This window comes from Microtus ochrogaster, chromosome 6, assembly GCF_000317375.1.
Source record: "Microtus ochrogaster isolate Prairie Vole_2 chromosome 6, MicOch1.0, whole genome shotgun sequence".
Lineage (NCBI taxonomy): Eukaryota > Metazoa > Chordata > Mammalia > Rodentia > Cricetidae > Microtus > Microtus ochrogaster.
In genome coordinates, this window is record NC_022013.1 from 62076597 (window position 1) to 62087723 (window position 11127).

Here is an 11127-nt window from a genome sequence, read left to right on the forward strand (position 1 = left end):
CACACCGTCACAGTGAATTCACTGCATAAGAACTAACAGCTGCAGAGTACAGCAAGGTTTAGTTTCTCAGGAAACTCTGCTCTTTCTTGCTATAATTAGTCATGCCATTTTAGCAGAAATGTCTCTCATAATTAGCATAAGGATTTGAGCGTATTCTTACAGAACAGTCAAACTGCTCAGTTCCCATTCAAGCTCTTCTCTCTGACCCACTAAGAAGTTACCTTGAATTAACAGTTTGCTCCTCAAGCATTTGAGGGAATGCACTTTGCTGCCTGCAGTTCATTCATACTCAAAACAGTGCAGGGTTGGAAAGCAGGCAGGCAAGAGAGAGGCAATGTTAGCGACACACAACCATGCACAAAAGTTCAGTGAGGTCAGAAGTTCAAGATGTGGCTCACCAGTTAAAGTGCTTGCCACATAAGAGTCAAACGTTTGTAGCCCCAGAAACCCACATAAATGCCAAGTAGACATAGCTGCCTACCAGTAATTCTGGCTCAGAAATCAGAAAAGGGGATCCCCCAGCAAAGTGGCATGCAAGACTAGCCATTTCAACGAGCTTTGTTTAATTGAGAAACCCTGCTTCAATTAATAAAGTGGAAGAGCAATGGAGGATGATCCCAACATCGGCCTCTGGCTTCCGTATGCAACACACACACACATGTGCACCCACACAAATGTGTGCCTACATACATGCAAGAACATGTGTGTGCATGGGCACATTTGTTCATCCCCAAGCATATCCCAGAGACGGCTTTTTAACCTACCCTCACACAGCGCGGCTGTAATCTCATCACTGACTTCCAGGAAATGAATGGTCTGCTCCTTTCCTGAAAGGGCTGGCTGCCTTCCTCTCTCTCATCCTCCCCTCTCTTTCCTTTTTAATTTTGTTGAGTGCCCACGAGGTGCCAGCAAGCAGAGATCTCCTGGGCTCTAACCAAGATGAACTCTCCCTGGCAAAGGTAATGCAAGTTCAAGAGCAGAGGACTCAAACTTGGAAGCAACAGATTTCGGAGATGCAAGAGGAGAAGGGATGCTCAAGATCCTGAGGTCACAGTCCTGGGAATCAGGCAGTGGAGTGTTGAGGGAGTTCAATGGGAGAAAGCGCTGCACCAGCCCAGGAGAAGGGTGCTGGTTGTATCTCAGTTGAGCCAGTGAGAGAATGGTGCTGGGCTTCCCCAGCGGGGGCAGAGTAAGTAGAACCCACACAGAGGCCTCAGCCCTGTGATATCCCAGCCCCCATGCTGTAGTAATTGCTTCTTTTGCAGGTATAGGGATGGTCACTGCTCCTACTGTGTCCAATAATAATGAAGCAGCCTTGAGGGTCAGAAGGATGTGTGTCTGAGGCTGGTGTTTGAGCTCTACTGCTCCTTCAGTTTGTCCACTAAATAGTTAATGAAGAAACCTTCCCTTAGGTCCTAGAACACAGCCAAAAGGCAAACATCTCTTCCTTTGGAGTTGAACAAATTCTTTGGATCTCAGTTGCCTTATCTATAAAATGGGAGTGATGTACCTAACTTTATGGCAATATAAAATGAGTAATAGAAAGGCCTTAGCAGAGTAAATGCTGAAGAAGCCGGTGCTTTTCACTGAACAGAGCCAAGTGAGCCATGCCGCACATTGAGAGGAACTGCCTGTAGCTCACCTCTGAGCCCCAGTGCCGGTCACAAGGAAGATGTCCGGCAGTTAATTCACGAGTGAATGAATACCTGCTACCTGCTTAGTTAACAGCAGTCATGTATGGCGACTGAGGATCATGAGTTTTCTCCAGGCCACAGAGATTGGACAAGTGATAGAGCACACGCAGCTTTGTCCTACAGACAAGACAAAAGCCACACACAATCAACTCCAGCCTTTCTGTAAACATGAAAACATATCCTAAGTATGAGCCTTCCGATTTAACGATCTGTTTGTACAGAGATATACATGGACAGGTTAATGTGAATGCCTGCCTATTACTTTCCCAAGTACGAAGCGAGGACGCGCTGGCCAGACATCAGGTTAATCCAGAAGACAACCAAAGGTAACGTCCAACAGCGGAGCCAAGAGTTAATAAATAGTAGGGATGCACTAAGACATGCTGCAGAAAAACACACTCATAAAATCCTTACAGCTCAAACCGTGAAGGTTTGTGTCTCCCGTAGAGTACACATTCACCACAGCTGAGTGAGGGCCAGAGGCCCAAGGGGGCCCCATGCTTCTGTGATCGTCACACCATGGAAGGTAGCTCTGGATGGACTTACACTGCACATATAATGTTCTCCCACAAAAGTGATCCAAGTCCCTTCTAATGCACGCCTAAAAAGAGAGACCAGGTGGCTATGGGGACAGATGAAGGCACAAGTTTTCTTATACACATGTGTTTATCACAGGGTACACAGATGAGACAACTGGATGGCTCTCAGACTCACACAACCTTGACCCCAGGACAGTATGCAGCTGTCATTTTGCAGCAGTGACCTCAAAGACACCTCGGGCAACATAAACCTGAACTCTTGAGCCTTTAGAGAAAGTCTTCTTTTTTCTGCAAATTCCTTAGTGGGGTTCAGCGAAATTTTTCTTAAGAGGGAAAAAGATTATGCAACTGGAAAACACTGGGACCTCTAGCATAAAGAGAATTCTTGTACGGACCTAACAAGGAGGGAAGAGACAGAGGTTAAGACCAGGAAAGTCAAAGTAGCCCCTCCAGTGAAAGCTCTAGAATGTCTAACAGGTGACTGCAAGAAAAAAGGCCAGCGGCAGGTTCTGGAGCACCGTTGCGGCACCTCCAACTCTGTTCCCTAACACAGTGAAGCCAGGGCAAGATCAAATCCCATCAGACAAGGTCAGCGAGGGCTCCATAAAGGGTTCCGACACAGAGCAGAAACCTCCACCCTCCCGCTGAGTAATGATTCACGTCCCGTTAGTAATTCTTACATTACTCATCCTTGCTTCCTGCCTGATGCGAGGCCATCAATAGCAGCTAATGCTAACCTTCGGGAAGCTTGTGCTTTGTGCTCAGAAGACTCCAGGTTGACAGAAAACCATGACTTACAGCCGCCCAATCACATTTTTATCCACATTCCTGAGATCCGCTCTGTGCCCAGCGTCCCCACTGCCTTCAGTCACACTGACTGTCACATACCCAACCCTTGACTCCCAGCTAAGCTGCCTACTCAATCTGAGTTGAAGAGTTGAACGGCCTTTTCCGATGTTATTTCTATGGCCAGCTGAAGACAGAATAAACCTAAAAATCAGAGTGACACTGTTTGGAACTCCAGTCCCTCTACTTATTTGTTCTGTGATCTTGGGTAAGTTCCTTAATGTCTCAGAGCTCTAATGCTGCCACCTGCAAAATAAGTTTGATAGTGTCTGCTTTGAGGAACTCAAAGAAAACACGCATCGAAGAGGCTGCTATAATGTGTAACAGGCTCTCTTGGGGGCCACCAACCAGCTCCCAAATCATGACATGGAGACTTATTATTAGTTATAAATTCTTGGCCATATCTTCTGTTTGTCCTACTAGCTCTTATAACTTAGATTAACCTGTTTCTCTCCATCTGTTCTACCTCAGAGCTTTTTACCTTTCTTTCATTCTGTATGTCCTACCTCCCTGCTTGCTTGTTGTGTCTGGCTGGTTGGCGCTGCCTGACCAGCTGGCCCCAAATATCTTTTTCTTTTTCTCTCTTGGGCGTCTTCCTCTTTTTCTCTCTCATTCTCTTCTCCCTCTCGTTCTCTCTTCTCTCTGTCCCACCAGCCCCACCTATCCCTCTACTGCCTAACTACTGGCCGTTCAGCTTCTTATTAGACTAATCAGATGCCTGGACACAGCAACACGTCTTTACATAGTTAAACCAATGCAACACACCTTTACATAGCTGAAAGTAACATTCCACGACAATAACGTCCTGCAGATAAAGCAGTTCTTTTGCTTCATTCAGTAAGAAGTCTAGGAGGCAGGTATGGTGGCACTCGGCACTTAGGAGACAAAGAAAGCATATCAAGAATTCAAGGCCACTGCCCTGAAGTCATACTGATGATTATCTTAGATATCACCATAGAACCATCCAACAACAGATGGAAACAGAGGCAGAGACCCCCATCGGAGCACTGGACTGAGCTCCCAAGGTCCAGTTGAAGAGTGGAAGGAATGAGAATATGAGCAAAGAGGTCAAGACCATGAAGGGTTCACCCACTGAAACAGTTTACCTGAGCTAATAGGAGCTCACCAACTCCAGCCAGACTGGGAAGGAACAAGCATAGGTCTCTCTGAATGTGGTTGACAGTTGTATGGCTGGGACAGACTGAGGGGCCACTGGCAGTGGCACTGGGATTTATCTCTACTGCACGTACTGGCTTTTTGGGATTCTATCCTCTTTGGATGGATATCTTGTTCAGCCTAGATGTAGTAGGGAGGGTCTTGGACCTTCCACAAGGCAAAGAGAGAAGGGGAGGGAGTGGGAATTTGGATTGGTATTTTTAAAAAAAAAAAAAAAAAAAAAAAAAAAAAAAAAAAAAAAAAAAAAAAAAGAATTCAAGGCCAGCATTTCAAAAACAAAGCTTAGTAGTGAAAGCCAGGGTGGGCCCGTGCTGCAGGAAAGGGGCCATCACAGCAGGTTCCAGCTCTGTTATTAGTTAGATTTCCTTTTGTTCTGTTCTGCTCAGCTAGAGCTTACACAGAGAACTAACATCCCGCAACTCTGCTATGTTAAAGACAAGGTCTAGCTTCATTGTTATAGTTGGCACTGCCTCTCCAGGTATTATGCCTATGTTCCCAGCAGCAGGACAAAGTGTCAAAAGTCATTGGAGTGGACCAGCCTAGTGCACCCTCTTTTTTAAGCTTTCTGGGAAATCCCCACCCAATAATTTCTACTTCTATCATGATCAGAGCTCCATCTCAGGTCTTCCCTATGATGCAACAGTCTGGGAGGTTAAAATAGGCATATATATATTCTTATGTCAAAATTGGGTTACTTCGGTTAAAAAAGCAGGGGTGGGTGGGGTGAAGACTGGACAGGCAACCAACCAGGTCTACTCTACTATTAAAGTAGATGTTTTAAGTGTTATATACAGTGCCTAGCACACAGACACTTGATAAAAGCCACACTAGAGCCAGATGTCCTGAAGACATGCAGCTATAATCCCAGCACTTAGGAAGCTCAAACAGCAAAACTGCCAAGTTCCAGCCTAGCCTGAGCTAAACAGTAAGGCTGTATCATGAAAAAAAAAAAGGTTAGGCTATAAAAATTACTGTTACTTCAGTTATTGCTGCTGTTCGTCTTACTTGTTTTCTGGCTAAGTGGAATAACTTGATTACAGCTACAAGTGCCCCTCGCATTCTGGCAAACCTGTCTCGACCACATTTCTCTCACTGTGACAAAGCATGGAGAACGGGGCAACTTGGAGAAGAAAGCATTGCATTTGGGGTTCATGGTCCATGACTACCACGGTGGGCAGCAAAGCAGCAGGCAGGAAGACATGGTCCCAAAGGAGTAACTGAAAAGTTGCATTGATCCACAGGTTGTAGGTGCAGTGAGAGCTAATGAGAAGGGTGTGGGCTTCTGAAACCTCAGCATGCCGACCTCAGAAACACACCTCCTCCAAGAAGGCCACACCTCCTAATCCACCTGCTCTGGACAAAGCATTCAGAGAGACCAGCCCATTGGTGGGGCAGGGCATCCTCATGCAAACCACCCTCAGTATCTACTGCTCTTGTTGTAGTTCCAACTCCCTCCTTGGCATTTCATCCAAGAATTCTTTCCCCACTCCCTGCTCCTAAAATAAGTCCCAAAATGCCAGGTCCCCAACCGTGACCCACACCACTGCATTAACGATGTTGTCACAGAATACTAAAATAAAAATAGTGCCCTAAAACTTAAAGTTACACAAGTTTACACACACCTGCTGTGACCATCAGACTTCCAGAGTCAAACACAGTCTATCCAAAATGAAAGTTAAATAGTGTGGGTGTGTGCACGCACGTGTGTGGTGTGTGTGAGCGTGTGTGTGTTTGTGTGTGGTATGTGTATGTATGGTATGTGTGGTGTGTGTGTGTGTATGTGTGTGTGTGTGTGTGTGTGTGGTCTGTGTGTGGTATGTGTGTGTGTGGTATGTTATGGTGTGTGTATATGGTGTGCATGTGTGTGTGTTGTGTGTGATGTATGTATTCTGTATGTATGGTGTGTGTATATGCATGTGTGGTGTGCATGCATGTGGTATGCGTGCGTGGTATATCTGTGGTATGCATGCATGTGATGTGTGTGGTGTGTGTATATGGCATGCATGTGTACGTATTATGTGTGTGGGGTATGTGTATTCTGTATATGTGGTGCATTGTGGTATGTGTGTAGTGGGGGGGATGTAGTGTGTATAGTGGTGTATGGTATGTGTGCATGTGTGTGTGGTATGCATTGTGTATGTATAGTGTGTGTTATATTGGTGTAGGAGGTCCTTCTGTCTATGTGTTGCTTTCATTGGTTGAATAAAGAAACTACCTTGGCCTTTTGATAGGGCAGGAACTTAGGTAGGCGGGGAGGACAGAACTGAATGCTGGTAGGAAGGGCAGAGTGGCAGACACCATGAAGCTCCTGCCTGAGACTGACGCTGGTTTGAATCTTTCCTGGTAAGCCATGACCTTGTAGAGTTATACAGATTATTAGAAATAGGTTGAATCAAGATGTGAGAGTTATCCAATAATAGGCTAGAGATAATGGGCCATGCAGTAATTTAATTAATACAATTTCTGTGTGATTATTTTGGGGGTTAAGCTAGCCGGGCTGCTGGGATGAAAAGCAGGCCCACGCTCCTACAACATTACATGTGTATGTGCACATATATGTGCGGTATGTGTGGTGTATGTGCATAGTGTGTGTGTGGTGTGGGTGTATGTGTGCGTGTTGTGTGTATGTGGTATGCAGATGTGTGCGGTGTGCATGTGTGTGTGTGTCGTGCATAGTTTATGTATATAGTGTGTGTGTGTGTGTGTGTGTGTGTGTGTCTGAGAGAGAGAAAAAGCCCAGAGATGAGGATAAGCAGATTAAGACTGTGTTCTCCAAGCATGAAAAGAAGGGCTAGGGTGACAGATCAGGGGGTGAGCACACACAAGAATGGGGACCAGATTTCAGATCCCCAGCACCCATGTAAAGGCTAGGAATGGCCCTGTACCTTTAACCTCCGCACACACTATGGAGAGGAATGGGGAGAGGTCTCTCAAGGAAATAATAGTGGAGGACACCCAACATTCTCCTCTGGCCTCTACACATGCACACATGGGCACACATTCAAATACCACACACATCAACACACACACATACCAAAAGAAAAAGAATAAAAAGAAAAATATATATACAAATAAGTAATCATTGTTGCCAGGTGTGGTGGCACATGCTTTTAATCCCAGCACTCAGGAGGCAGAACAAGGCAGAGCTCTGTGTGTTCGAGTTCAGACCAGTGTACAAAGTGAGTTCCAGGACAGCCAGAACTACACAGTGAGACCCTGTCTCAAAATCACAGAAGGAAAGGAAGGGAGACAGCGAGGGAGGGAGGGAGGGAGGCAGGGAGGGAGGGAGGGAGGGACGGACGGACGGACGGACGGACGAACTCTGGAAGTACCAATTGTAGTTTATGATCCTCCCCCCCCCCCTCTTCAGGCAGTCTACCACTGAGGTTGGACTTCCCCGTGCGACTTCCTTTGTCCAAGAAAGGGTGTCACTCAAAAGTGACATTTGCTTAAGTGGTTTGCCGAGATGCTGGGCTGCATCTGCCATAACAAGAGCAAACCACAGGTAGCTGCTACCCCTTCTACTTGGGCCCCGGAACACACGTGGGACACACTAGAACTCAACTACAGCTTATAATCAAGATGCTCCCAAAAGCTGGGCCTGCATTAGCCTGGGCTCAGGAGCATGAAAATCAAAGACCTGTTGCTATAGAACAGGAAATTCTGTTAGGCTGCCAGAGGTGTGCGATATAACATTACCCTTTGGTATGTGTCGGTATTTCTTTCTGTTCATTTACTTCTATCCCTTTCTTTCACCTAGAAGAGAACAGACGGAAGACGCTCTGGCTGCAGCCAGTGATTTCTACCTTGGCACCAACTGCTATAAACCTGCAAGACCCATATTCTGAGCATTGGTGCTTTTCTGCTTTCTGTTTGTTCCACTGTCTTATAAAATAAGGAAACTTGAAATAAACCATCAAGAAGGTGTCCAAATATCACTAAAACTGAACTTGTAGCTGGCAAGAGGTCCCCATGGGATGGGCAATGGTAACAGGTAGTCTGCTTTGAAAACACCAGCAGATATTCTAGGACAAGAGGGGAAACAAAGACCGCACAAATCAGCCTAACCAGAGCCACAGCCCATCCACCAAGGAGACTCTGAGGGTAGCACTACCACCTCGTCATCGTTCACGACTGTCTGATAAACCCCACCACTGAGCTTCACAGGCAGTGACACGCATGGACTTAAGCCTGTGACTTTTTACAACGAGAGAGAGAGAGACTATTTTAGAAGACTAATTTCAAGTGTAAGCTTACCTAGTCACCAATGAACAGATATTTTCTTGCGAGTGAAAGATGAAACTCTGATGCCTTAGGTTGCAGGACACCGGATGACTGCTGGCAAAAGCATTTACTCAGCCAAGATGCACTTAAATTGGAAATCCAAGGGATCAAGAAAAATGAAAGAGCATGAATTTTGTTTCATTGGTTTTTAACTCGTCATCAAGTTTAGAACTAACTGGCCAAAAATGCTCTATTAGAAACACACAATACACCAAGTTGTTAAATTTGCCTATCGGCAAAACCAAAAACCTTTAGATGAACAGACAAGCAGGCAGGCCTAAGGACCATTAACATCACAGTGGGCTCTTCACAGGGTGGACTCTGTCTACTGGGGTCTCGGCTTCACACTGGACTTGTGGAGACCACACAGTCGAAATCTGAATTCAAGGCCATCGCAAGGTCACACAGGCTCTGTGAGAGGTAATATACCTACTTCCTTTTAGTCTCTACCATGATGCTTTAAGGGTAACAGCAACACCTACCTCATATGGGCTCTGCTATGTTTAGAACAAGATAGAGTATGTGCACAGACAACAGCACAGCAGCAATGGTAACAGTACCTCTCGACACGCCTGACATCTGTTGTCCTAACCAGTATGTTCCAGTGCACGGCTTGCTCAATGCTAACATCCAGGTCCCGTTCCCATAAGGTGACGTCTCTCTGGGTGTAACCCCCGATTTTCCAATGAATTTGGATCAGCCTTTGACCAGTACGAAGTTAAGAAGACCTGGTCCTTCATCGTTGATCTATCTATCTGAGTCTCCCAAGCCAAACCTCCTTCCCCCAGGAATGTCAAAGGCTTTTATTAGAATTCAGAAGCAAACCAACAAGATGCCTCGCATGACAAGGTAAAGTCCCTTACCTCACTGCCACCTTTATCCTGACTGACACCCCACCAAGGAGAACCAGGCAGCCCTCACCGCTAACACTAACTTAACATGGGTTGAGTTAGACCATCAAATCTTTAAAAAAAAAAAAAATCCTTTCTATTTATGAACCTAGCAAATCTAATCTAAGGAGCAAACTACATACCCAGAAACGGTGTGGGTTCAAAAGGACAAGGGTCGAATGACCATAGGAAACAGAGTGCCACACCCTTCTCTCAGATAGCTCGACAGTAAATCCACCTCTTATAAAGAAGACCAGAATTCTGGGGGAAAGACAGACCCTTCCAACCATTCCAGCCAGTCTAGCATTCCATGTCCGCTTCGTTCTTTACACAGACTCATTTCATGTTTAAGCCTCAGCACCCCAGGTACTACAACTAGTGGCAGACAGGGAAGTCAGGGGACCACAGGTCGAACATACTTGCTTCTAAGCCCATTTTCGAGGAGTTTGCTTCCTGCGGCTCTGCTTCCAGCAGCTGGAGCTCCTACCTGGTGAAGACCAATGGTTAAGTAAAACCACTGATTTAAAGAGCCAACCAGGAAACTCACCATGACAAGGGGGAGCAGCCCTCCTCTCCCGAGCATTGATTGGTTCTTGGGGTTCCACCGGTCCCATTCTACACACATAAGTGGCATGCGTGGCTGTCAGTCACGGAGAGAGCTGACAAGTCACCGCTCTGGGAGTAAATTGTCTTTCATCCAGTAAAGGCAGGTAGCCGCCTAAAATCGATCTTCTCCTAACAGAGCGGACCCTCCCTCTGGCGTCGAGGAAAAAGACCCCTAACTACAAAATAAATTATGGAGGGCCGAAGAGAGGAGACTCTACGGTTACTATTTTATTATCACACAGCAAAGGAGTCCTTATTCCTCACTGTCCTAAAAATGATCTTTCAAAGGTTCGGACAGTAATAAAAATAATTTTTAAAGGTACCCTTGTTAAGTACCCCTTGTAAAATTAGGAGATGGGGAACGAGAGAGTAGGAATGTTGTTTAATTTCACATTTTATTCTTTCTCATTGACCACCTCCTACCCCTCCCCAGTAAATCATCTTCATTTTCCCAGGCATGGGTTTTTCATTTTTAACCTGCATCCCCACAATTCTCCCGGAGCCCACCCAGACAGCCTGGCTCACAACCCCCGAGGCTGGGGTTTCTCTGTTCTCCACTTTATTCCGCCTGGGGTTCCACGAGACCCCCGCCCTTGCGAGCACCCCACCCCTCCAGGCAAAGACGGCAGCCAGGCACGGGGAAGGGGGGTCTGCAGGGGGAAAAAAGGCGAGGACAGTGAGGGTGGCTACGAGAGAGACTGCAGGAGGTGGCCCGGACCGCCCGGACGAGCGCCAGAGCAACTGTGCACTTGTTCCAATCCGGGGGTTTAGACACCGAGGCAAATCCGCCCTTAGGCCGCCCCATCCCTTCCCCCGCCCGAGAGAAACCCGAGGAGGCGGCTGCGTTTCCCCTCGGCTCCCCCGAAAACGCATTGCAGCTGCCCACGAGCGGCGGGGACCCGCACGAGGGAGCCGGGCCCCGGCGTCGGCGTCTCACCTTAGCGATGCTCGCCCCGGCGCGGTCCCACATGGATTTTTACAACCTCGCGTGGCCGCGGCTCCGGGCTGCCGGGAGGAGCCGGAGCGACCAGGAGCGCGAGACAGCGGAGCGCGGGCAGCGCGGGCAACGCGGGGAGGCGGCGGGGAGCGCGG

General features: G+C 47.1%; 1 protein-coding gene across 13 annotated transcripts in view; it reads right to left on the minus strand.

The window, feature by feature from the left end:
• Nucleotides 1-11099, minus strand: part of Erc2 (ELKS/RAB6-interacting/CAST family member 2) — a 907844-nt gene extending 896745 nt beyond the window's left edge. For all 13 annotated transcript variants that reach the window (XR_003377058.1, XR_003377054.1, XR_003377057.1 and 10 more), the window contains exon 1: nt 10973-11099. The gene's annotated coding sequence lies outside the window, so the exon portion shown is untranslated. The remainder of the gene's footprint in view (nt 1-10972) is intronic.
• Between the last annotated feature and the right edge of the window lie 28 nt (nt 11100-11127).